At 39.7% G+C, this 10,869-nt stretch overlaps 1 pseudogene; it reads right to left on the bottom strand.

Annotated features, from left to right (window-relative positions):
* Positions 1 to 3,668: 3,668 nt before the first annotated feature.
* On the bottom strand, positions 3,669 to 9,012 carry LOC115755172 (annotated as a pseudogene).
* Positions 9,013 to 10,869: the final 1,857 nt, after the last annotated feature.

Here is a 10,869-nt window from a genome sequence, read left to right as displayed (position 1 = left end):
CAGGATCACGTTTAGGATTTTTTTTTAAAAGAAAAATTATTTGGTCAGGTTCCCCCTTCCGAAACCGGGAACCGAACTAACCGTAACCGGTTTCAATTTTATGAAACTAGGAACCGGACCCAACAGGACGGCTCTGTCCCGTTCGAGCGGTTCCTAATTCAATCGGTCCATTATGCTTAGCCTAGTTTTCCGTGGGATCCGGCGTGGATCCCATGGCGATTTTCTCGTTATGCGATTGGCTAAGTCTAGTGGGGGCTTTTTTCCAAACCAAGATTAAAAAAAAAATAATAATTACCAAATCAAGTGTAAAAAAAATTTATTTACCAAATTAGGTGCCGCTCGGCGATCTTAGTGCTAAACGGTCGAGCCAAAAAAGAAAAAAAATTTCCCGCTCGGCGGTCTAATTGCCGAGCGGGTGGGCACATATTTTTTTTTTAAATTTTTTATGCTTGCTCGGCGGTCATATCGCCACGCAAGCACTCAACCTTTTTTTTAAATTTTTTTATTGTTTTCTTTTTAATTTTTTTTCTTATTTTCTTTTAATTATTTTTTTATTATTCAATTTGTTCTCTGGAATTGACCAAATATTAACGAAATTCCTATATGATACAATGGTCTGCATTAATGAAGGAGCAAATGAACGATCGAGGCCACGGAGCAAATGCTCGTTCATTTGCTTGCTCGGTCCGTGGGGTTGAGTCTCGGTCATTCGTTTGCTCCGCGGCCTCAATTATTCATTCGCTTGCTCGCTCGTTCGTTCGCTCACTCCGCAAGGTTGAGGCTCGCTCGCTCGCTCTTTTGCTCGCTCATTCGTTTGCTCCGGGTCCTCGATCGTTCACTTGCTCATCCTCAATTTTCAATTCGTGGCAAACTCTCCCCATCAAAGACCTTTTGGATTCAGTTGGAAGGAGAGATCCCACAAGAAATCCATCTGTAGCTCATCCTCATCGTCCAACATGGTCGCATCGGTTCCTTCGCCCAAACTCATTCCTACAAATAATTCCAATTTACGGAAAGATGCGTTCATGAGTGAGTCCACTCCATTGAGCACTAGGCACGGCTAGGAAACCACGACACGCAACGTAAACATGAGCGTTAAATTCATAAACATGGTGCATACACTCTATTCCGATAGTCCCTTTCCTCACCCTATAATGAGACTAGGATGGCTTGGTTTACTCTGACACGGAATGTAAACATGAGTGAGCGAACGAATGATCGAGGCCGCAGAGCGAACGAACGAGCAAGCGAACGAACGATCTAGGTCGCGGAACAAACGAGCAAGCCTCGACCCCGCAGACCGAGCGAGCGAACGAATGAGCGGCCTCGATTGTTCACTCGCTCGCTCATTAACACGTAACATTGTATTATATAGGAATTTCATTAATATTTTGTCCATTCCAGAGAACAAATTAAATAATAAAAAAATGATTAAAAGATAATAAGAAAAAGAAATTTAAAAAATGATTAAAAAAGAAAACAAAAAAAAATTTTAAAAGTTGAGTCTTGCTTGGCAGTCATACTGCCGAGCAAGCATAAAAAATTTTAAAAAAAATATGTCCGCACCCACTCGGCAATCAGACTGCCGAGCTGGAAATTTTTTTGCTTTTTTGGCCTGCTCAGCAGTCACACTGTCGAGCGGCACCTGATTTGGTAAATAAAATTTTTTTACACTTGATTTGATAATTATTATTTTTTTTTATCTTAGTTTGGAAAAAAGCCCGTCTAGCGGACTGATCCACTGAAAGGTCGGCTCGGCTCGTGTGCCGCTTGATGGACTCTCCCGGCATGTCGGGGACCGAGATTTGTTCGTTTGTCATCCGATCACGACCCCAGATTTGTTCGTTTGGGATGCAGAGGGCGTTCAACGCCCTTTCTCACCGTTGACGGGGAGGTACGCCATACCAGGTGTTGAATGAGGGTTAGAATTTTTTCAGCTTTGACATATAAACTCCAGACAAAGAGATAAAAGTGGCATAAAGAGGTACAACAAAGACAACCGCGCGCTTCCAAGGGCTTTTTTCAAAAATATGGTAAAAAAATTTTTTTTTACCAATTTAAGTGTTTTTGTAAAAATTTTACAGATTTATTACAGGCACACATGTCCTGTCGTGCTACTGAGGACCGTAAAATGTGACTGTGCATGATAGGCCACGGGACAGGGAACGGTATCACCAGTTGGATGAGCTCGAGTGGTTCTCTAGGTCGACTGACCATAAAATATGGCTGTGTTTTATTTTATCTATACCTATTAATTGTTCACATACTAAACAAATTAATTACATAAATATTAAATTATTTATTAATTATATTTCTTAATAAATTTTAAATTAATTATTAATAATTACGTTATAAAAAGAAGGTTTAAAAAGAAAAAAAATGTTATATTTATGAAGCTATATAAATATATACATTATAAATAAACGTTATTATAAACAAATAAAATGTGCGGCTACAAAAAGAAAAAGAAAGTAAAAAAAATTATGGCGTGTCCGCCTCTTCTGTAAAATTTTTACAAAAAAACTTAAATTGGTAATTTTTTTTACCTTATTTTTTTAAAAAGCCTCGCTTCCAATGATCTTCAATTAATTTTTCGGTACAGTGCTGCATATCAATCTAGAATTAGACCAGGAAAATCTCAGAAACATCAACTAGGTGCTCCCGAAGCAATCGATCCCTCCTACCGGCGGCCTGAAATGTACTGTAGCTGAATCGCCGGGCGAATGTTTCGAAGCCGTGTTCAATGATTGACGAGGTGCGAGGGACGCGATGCTCGCGAGAGACCGAATCAGAAAATTAAGAAAGTTGTAGTCTCTCTCCCTCTCTCGGCTTCATTCTCTCGCCAGCGCATGTTTAGACTTACTGATCTCGTACAAGGTTGCGGAGAGAGTGGACCGACCGGGGCATCCGGTGATCTAAGTAGCACTAGAGGATCATCTTTTAGACGCCTCTCGGACTTCACGAAGTTATAGAACATCTGAACATCTTCCCGGGAGAGTCTCGATCACCATCCGGGAGAGTCCAGAGCGAGAGAAAAGACAGAGCAAGACCGGGAAAAACCAACCACTTCCATGATTTTGAGAAATTAGGGAGATATCTCTGTAGGTTCTAATGTTCATTGTGCATGCCCACGATTCATAACAAACACGGTTTCATCATCGACGCGGTAAAACACTTGGATCGGACTCACATCCCATGTTCCAGACGATTACGTGACCAACGCGGCACTCATTGCCAGGGTCCGAGTTCCGTCTTCCTCAAGCGAAGGATTGGTTCTTTCAGGACCCATGTGAGTTACGAGAGTATGCAGCGATGAGGTGCGGGATTTACTAGAAGAGGCCAACATGAAGATCGAACTAAAAGAGGTCAATATCAGCAAGCACACTTGTTTCTCAGATATGATCGAGGAGGATATGATCAAGGCCTCCTCCTCTCTAGCAGTTCCTCACGGTTAGGTTTTTGGATGAGCTTTTTGATGGACTCAATGCATAAACTAAACCACCTTTGAACTCCATCACCATGCCCTAAAAATTCATAAACCCAGAAGCAAAAAGAGACATAGCTACCTCCTGAGGATCAGAAGAGGGTTAGAGAAAAACCACAGGCAAGTGCAAAATTAAGTATAGCCGCGATGATAATGCTCCAAGAACACTATGGTTGATTTTGATGAGTTTAAGGTTACGAAAGTGTGCTGTCATAACTAGCCACATATCCAAGTGAACCATACAACTTTTCACAGGAAAAAAAAAAAAAAAACTTGCTTTATCTACAATGCAGACTGGAAAATCATCTCCGTGAGTTCCTGAGAAAATTAAAAATAGGTACATCATCAGGTCAAGCCACACCAACATCTGGAAAAAGGATAATGATGTGTCTAGTCATCAACTTATCAGATAGTGATGCGGGTTTATTCTGAGGCTACAGTAAGGGGACACACGAGGTTTCAACTACTAGGTGTGGAAAGCACCAGACAAAATCAAGAGTAGATCAGCACAAAATCGTAGCCGAGAAATGGGAAAGCATACTAACAAGAGGCAAGAGGAAATAACTTAGCATCAAAGAGGCAGTACTAGAGAAGTTCATATTTGTGATTGATAAAGAACAACGTAGCTTCAAATCTTTTGACGTTTCCAGACACTACTTATAAAAATTGGACGATTATATCTCCTATATCTCTTCTAGTGAGACACACACACAAAGAAAACACATTACTTGAAAGCACTTTTGGTCCATTGCCATAGCTAATTTGTTAATTCCTTTGCTACGTGAAACATGTGATATTGTTTGGTCAGGACTAAATCTTCATTTAGACTTGTTTGCTAAAGGACAACATGTCGCATTGTTTGGTTAAATGTTGAGCACGCATAGGACCTACAACTTAAGATCAAGCAACCGCTAGTGGCAACAAGTTCAAAAGGTTGCCTAGTATTTATAGCACAAGGAAGCTTAAAAACATAAGCCAAGCACAGAATCTCAGAACAGAATCTTAAAAGTGAAGGATGTAAGGCCCTCATTAAGTATTTAGTAAGAAGCCTTCTGTGTTACCTGCTTGGCCGAAGGAACCTTCGGCTCACCCCATTCCATGGCCTTCTTTTCAAGCGTTTCAAAATCCGCCTTACCAGCCTGACAAAGAAAGTTTAGGATCAATCATAGAAAGAGAACAAAAGATGGCGACGAATCAATGCATATTTGAAAGGGAATAGTAAGAGGAGACGCTTGCTATGAGAAAGTACCTCAATTTGAGCCCCAAATTCAGAATCAAAGCTCTCATATCGCTTCCTAACCAGGTCGTTCAGAGAACCATCCGATGTTTGAAAAGTGAACATAATAATTCAAGTTGATTGAGAGGGAGCATCTAAACTGTCGGACTAGAACATCAATGAGTTGAACAGAAGTAATTAGTTCACCTCAATCAACCTGGCAACATTTCGGAGCCCACGAGCCAAGGTGTCCATTCCACCAATATGAGCAATGAACAAGTCTTCAACGTCCGTGCTCTCTCTTCGCCTACAATAACATGCAAACAACAGTTATTCTACAGCGCAGGACATATGAAAATGAAGCACCGAAAACAATATTAGGCAGAATCCATATTATGCCTCCTAGCCTCTATAATCAGTACTAATCATCAAAAAGAGAAAACAGAAAAGCATGCTTACAGTTTGGCATCAAAATTGAAGCCCCCTGGTGCCAATCCTCCCAATAAAAAATGAGGATGAGGAGCACAATTATAAAGTTGCATATACATAAGCTTGTCCCAACATGACTTTTAACTATGCAAAAGAAAAATTAATTGTTCACATACATTTCTAACCACACTGAGCATGACCATTGTCGCCTCTCCAATATCAGTGAGGAACTGATCAGTGTCCCATCCTGTCAATGATCGCATTTATGTGAGTACTAATACTGTTCAGACATTTTAATTGAACATATTCCGGGTTCCGATATAGGCAAGTACCGATCTGTGGATCGCCAGTGTTGGCATCTATGTTTCCGAGTAGATCATGAAGTCTAGCGGTTTCTAGCTCGTGATGACAACTGCAAAATGGAGAAAAAAAAAAACGTAAAGTTGCACCGAAGCAATGTGATCTTCAGGTACACAATCCAAATTCAAGAATTTAGTTGCAACAAATTAGCATTCAGTTTTAGCACCAAATAGCATGAAGTACCTGTGCCCGGATTAAGTTGCATGGTTACACTCGACATTAATTTTGAATTCTCCTGCAAGAGAAGGGACAGAGCAACATCAAGACACGGTTTTTAAATAGGCAGAGTACATCGATGAAGAAGATCTCAAAGTTCACAAACTATCTCGGAATTGCAGGTGTACCAACAGCGGACACCATACATGATAAGGTAAAGGAAAAGAACAAGACAGTAAATCATTAATTCGACATTCCTGCATGGACTGGCAAGTCATTTGATCCTCACCAAAAAGGCCATACTTCTGCAAAAATTGGCAGTTGTAGCAACATCCCAGTCATACCTGTAACACAATTCCCATAAGTAAAGGCGATTGATGGAAGCTGCTTTACCAATTCAAAGCACAAATATCGTACTGATGCTTCGTTGGTTCTTGAGGCTTAGGTTCAATCAATAGAGTCCCTGGTAAGACACATGAAGAAAGGAAAATCAAACAAAGTTGACATTGCAGGCAAAACAATCACTTAGGGAAAGAATTTCAGAGGCAGGGCTAACTGATGCTAAATATAAAACAGTCTGAATAAGAATCCAAATAAACCCTAATCTAATAAATAAGTAATTCTATTAGAACTGCTCCATTTAAATGTCAAGAAAGACAGTACCGTTGAATCCAATTTTCTTCTTATAGACAACAGCTGCTTCAAGGAACCTTGCCTGTCAGTTATATAAACAGGTATTTTAAGGGTAGGATGGTCAGCTGAGTAGAAGGATAATATAAAAAACTAGATGATTTAGGCCATGCAGCCGGTTTTCAAGCAAGCTTAAGAGGCAGAAGTTTAAGAGTAACATAAGGGCATGCTTTCAAACACACCAAGTGATCCAGCTCTCGTCCCATGTCTGTGTTCAGTAAAGTCTGATATCCTTCACGACCACCCCAGAAGACATAGTTTTCTCCTCCTAAATAATGAGTGACCAGTCCATGTAAAGCCATAAGATGTACTATTAACCAGAAGCCACAACAGACAAAAGATGCAACAGCTACCAAAAAATGTTTACCTCCATGGCTTTCTTGACTTGAGCAGCCGCATATGCATATACCCCAACTTCAGGGTTGTCGAGAAACACATGGAATATATAGTTATATACACACTAAGTTAATAATACCACCTTTGTATGGATAAGCATGCACATTCATATAGATTACCTGGTGGCAGCTCCATGCATGTATCGGGGATGCACGAACAATTGAGCTGTACCCCACAAAGGGCGGATTTCGGTTCCCTGCATGCATAACAGAACTCAACTGAGAGGCCAGAGTATTCATGGACCGAAAGGGAACTTAATTCACTCGTGTCGTGGGAGACATTTAAACTATTTAAATTTAATGCATGCCTGTTCAAGCCACCAGAAAAAGCGAGAGAAGCTAATGTGGTATAGCATATTGACTAACAAGGGCTGACGCTTAATGAGATAACATGGGCATCCAACAAAATTAATGGCAAACTATTGCTAGATCTCATCTTAGTCGAGATCATAAAATACAGTGTAGAGCAGAAATAGAAAGAACTTCTTTAAAATGATTGAAATGACTAACCGTGAAACTATACAAATTGAGAGACTTCTCTCTGAAAATCTATTGCATGCAACAAATTAAGCTCAGAATATCGAGAAAATGGGAACATGAATTAGAAACCTGCTTTCATGTCCCGACATCAAGTTTGATCATATTTTACAAAATAGAGGCAAAAGAACGTCACAGGTTAGGCATATGCTTTATGAATGATGATACCCTCAGCAATAATATGGAATCATCATCCATCCAAACACTCCATCAATCAATACTGAACCAAAGCTTCTAATAGAGAAAATTCTGAGTAGGATTTTCATGTGTTCAAGCAATACTTCACAAATTGAGTAAATAAGACATCATAGGGGAATCACATCCTAAAAGTATGCTACAGCTGTAACAAAAACAATCATTGTCATATTTGTCCAGGAGGCTACCTGCAGCTCCTTAGCAAGGGCCACTACTTCATCCAAGTTTGCATTAGATTCCTGCGACAGTAACGACAAAGAGACAACTTAAGCTTGACTTGCTGTATTAAGAATTTTCATGGGCAGCTGTATCCACATAAGTAAAGAACAGGTGATTCAAACTTTCTTCTAAGATCATAAGCAGTGACAAATATTATGTTCCAACATTGTCCTGTGCAGCCTCTATATATGAACTTGTAATTCACCTCCAATGTCTTGCCATCAGGAGCTATATCCCTGTCATGGAAGCACCATCTATCAACTCCAAGTTTCTTTAAGAACTCAAAGTTCGCCCTCACTGTTTTGTTCACCAAATGCAGGATGAAATAAAAAGGTGTCAGCACTGATTCCGATATACGGTCCAAACTGAAGTACTTTTGGAACTGAAACACAGTTACTGAGCAATTCCTAGACAAACAAGCCTTACTTCTCCTTTTGGCCATAGCCAAAGAATTTGTGCCATCCTCCCAGGGCCAAAACTTCGTGGCACCACCAAATGGGTCACCTCCTGTTCCCCTGAACGTGTGCCAAAAGGCGACACTGAATCTTAGCCAATCCTGCAAGCATCGGCTAGTCATCAAAATTCCTAACCTGCCCAACTGATCTGCAAAAAGAAAAAAAAAAATCACCAAGGAAAAGAAAAAGAACCCACCTTCATTTTCTTGCCTAGTATCTCCTCTTCGGCATTATACCACTTATATGCCAGTGGGTTCTTGCTTGAAGGACCCTAAATGGGAAGCAGGTCATATAAATTGAGTGCAAAAATCTTAACCAGCAGGCACTTCAGACAGTAAATAACAAAGTTCAAAATTAGACTTTGAATTCTCAAGCAAAATTGCTGAATGTTCTTTCATTAGATAAGACAGCATAATCGTCTTTACTACTTTAATCCGCATGTAGTAGCTAAAAAAAACACGATCTCCTGCGAACTTTTGCGAGCCCCAACACGAAGTTGGAGAAGTAAAATTGCAATGAAATCGAAGCCAAGCAGACCCTTTCTCCGAAAAGCCTCACCTCATACTTGATGTTAGGGATGCCCGGGAAAAATTCTCCTTTCCAATCATCAGCATTACCACATTCACCACCAAGGTCAGTGGCGGGCATGTCGGCGGAGCGCCAACCTGTTTGCATAATCCACCCCGAATCGCAAACATAAAATCAGACATCACTTCATTTTCAAATGGGTCGAATTTAAAATATCAAGAAAACACAAGACTAAGGGAAAAAGGAGGGAACTTTGCTTCACCACTCCAGCTACAGTCAGACTAGCACAGACGAGAAGAAACAAAATCTTTCCCTGCTCCATTATTTTCATGCGCGCGACCTATCTCTGTAACACATACAGAGGTACCAATTATTAATTGCATTCACAATCAATCCAAATAGAAACAAGAGACAGAAAGCTGATGAGTCATTATTATTTACACTAAGTTGGCATTCCCAAATTTAAATTGAGGGGTACAATGCGGATAAGAACTTGAGGGGATATAAGGAAAAAAAAAACATAGGATTAGGCAGATATTATCAAATTTGGAAGATTTCGATCCACTATACTGATTAGGATTATTCATTTCTTAAACAAAACGTGCCTTTTTGAGTTACGTTTGGTCGGTGGAAGTCTAATGACTGCGTTTGATAATCCGGATTTCTAGCTAGGATAAAACTGAATAAGATATGATAAGATATCCAAGAATTTTGTCATATTTTATTTATTGTTTGGTGAATTGTGAACTAAAAGTCGGATAAACAGAGTCAAGACGCGGTTGAGATCTACTCTATTTTGCTGAAATATCATGATGCTTCGGAAATTATTTCAATGATAAGTTCTAATAAGCAAGTTATTGTTGAGCGGAGGTTTGTGCCATCCGAATTTGGACACAATATCGATGGAGCAAACTTCGTAGAATTAGGGTCTTGATTTGAAATCGAATCCTTTGAGAATAATCCATTGGCCTTACTCGTTCTCTTGTCAAGTGCTTAACAAGCCTCAAATAATCTATTATTGGGCCTCTTTTCACATGTTGAAGATGCACTAATGCATGTTGGAAAGGTTCAAGTGGTCTAAGAACGAGGAACATGATCTTATATCTCGCTGAATGATCAATTAAAGAACAAGAAGTCCCAGCATGGCGCCGCCGAAAAAGTAGCCACACTTGACAATCACCGCCACCAGAGAGGTCGGCCTCCGCTAGAGAAGTAGCCTAGTCCGATGGAGAGGCAGCCCAACGAGGAGAAGTGGCAATGGTTGTGGGAAAAATCTGATTCTCTTCGTGTTTGTTCTTTTGAGAAATCTTATCTTGATCTATCCCACCTCCTTCCTAGGATATTTTTATTCAGGCTATATCCCATTTATCTTATCCTGGATAACTACCAAACATAGGATAGGATAACCTGGCTTATATCCCGACGATCAAACACAGCCAATGTGGATAAAAACTTCATGCGGGGTATGATTGTAGAGTAGTACTTACATGTAAGGAAAAAACATGAAATTAGGAAGATATTATCAAATTTAGAAGATTTCGATCCACTATCCTAATTAGGACTCTTCAAAATGCCTTTTGAGCTCGTTTGGTCAGTGGAAGTTCAATGTGGATAAGAACTCCACAAGGGTCCATTTGTAGAGCAGTACTTACATATAAGGAAAAATACATAGGATTAGGTATATATTATCTAATTTAGAAGATTTTGATCCCCTATCCTAATTAGGATTATCCATTTGTTAAAAATATATACCTTTTAAGCTTTGTTTGGTCAGTGGAAGTCCATTGTGGATAAGAACTCCATGAGGGGTGTGATTATAAAGCAGGACTTACATATAAGGAAAAAAAAAGTAGGATTACGAAGACATTATGAAATTTAGAAGACTTCGATCCACTATCCTATTAGGATTATCCATTTGTCAAAGAAAGTATGCCTTTTGAACTTCGTTTGGTCATTGGAAGTCCAATGTGGATAAGAACTCCACGAGGGTGTGATTGTAGAGCAGGACTTACATAAAAGAAAAAAAAAACATAGGATTTGGAAGATGTTATCAAATTTAGAAGATTTCGATCCACTATCTTGATTAGGATTATCCATTTGTTAAAAAAATATGCCTTGTGAGCTTCGTTTGGTCAGTGGAAGTCCAATGAGGTTAAGAACTCCACGACGCGTATGATCGTACAGCAGGACTCACACATGGCAAAA

Source organism: Rhodamnia argentea, chromosome 5 (assembly GCF_020921035.1).
Source record: "Rhodamnia argentea isolate NSW1041297 chromosome 5, ASM2092103v1, whole genome shotgun sequence".
NCBI classification, from domain to species: domain Eukaryota; kingdom Viridiplantae; phylum Streptophyta; class Magnoliopsida; order Myrtales; family Myrtaceae; genus Rhodamnia; species Rhodamnia argentea.
This window is presented reverse-complemented; position numbering and strand designations above follow the sequence as displayed.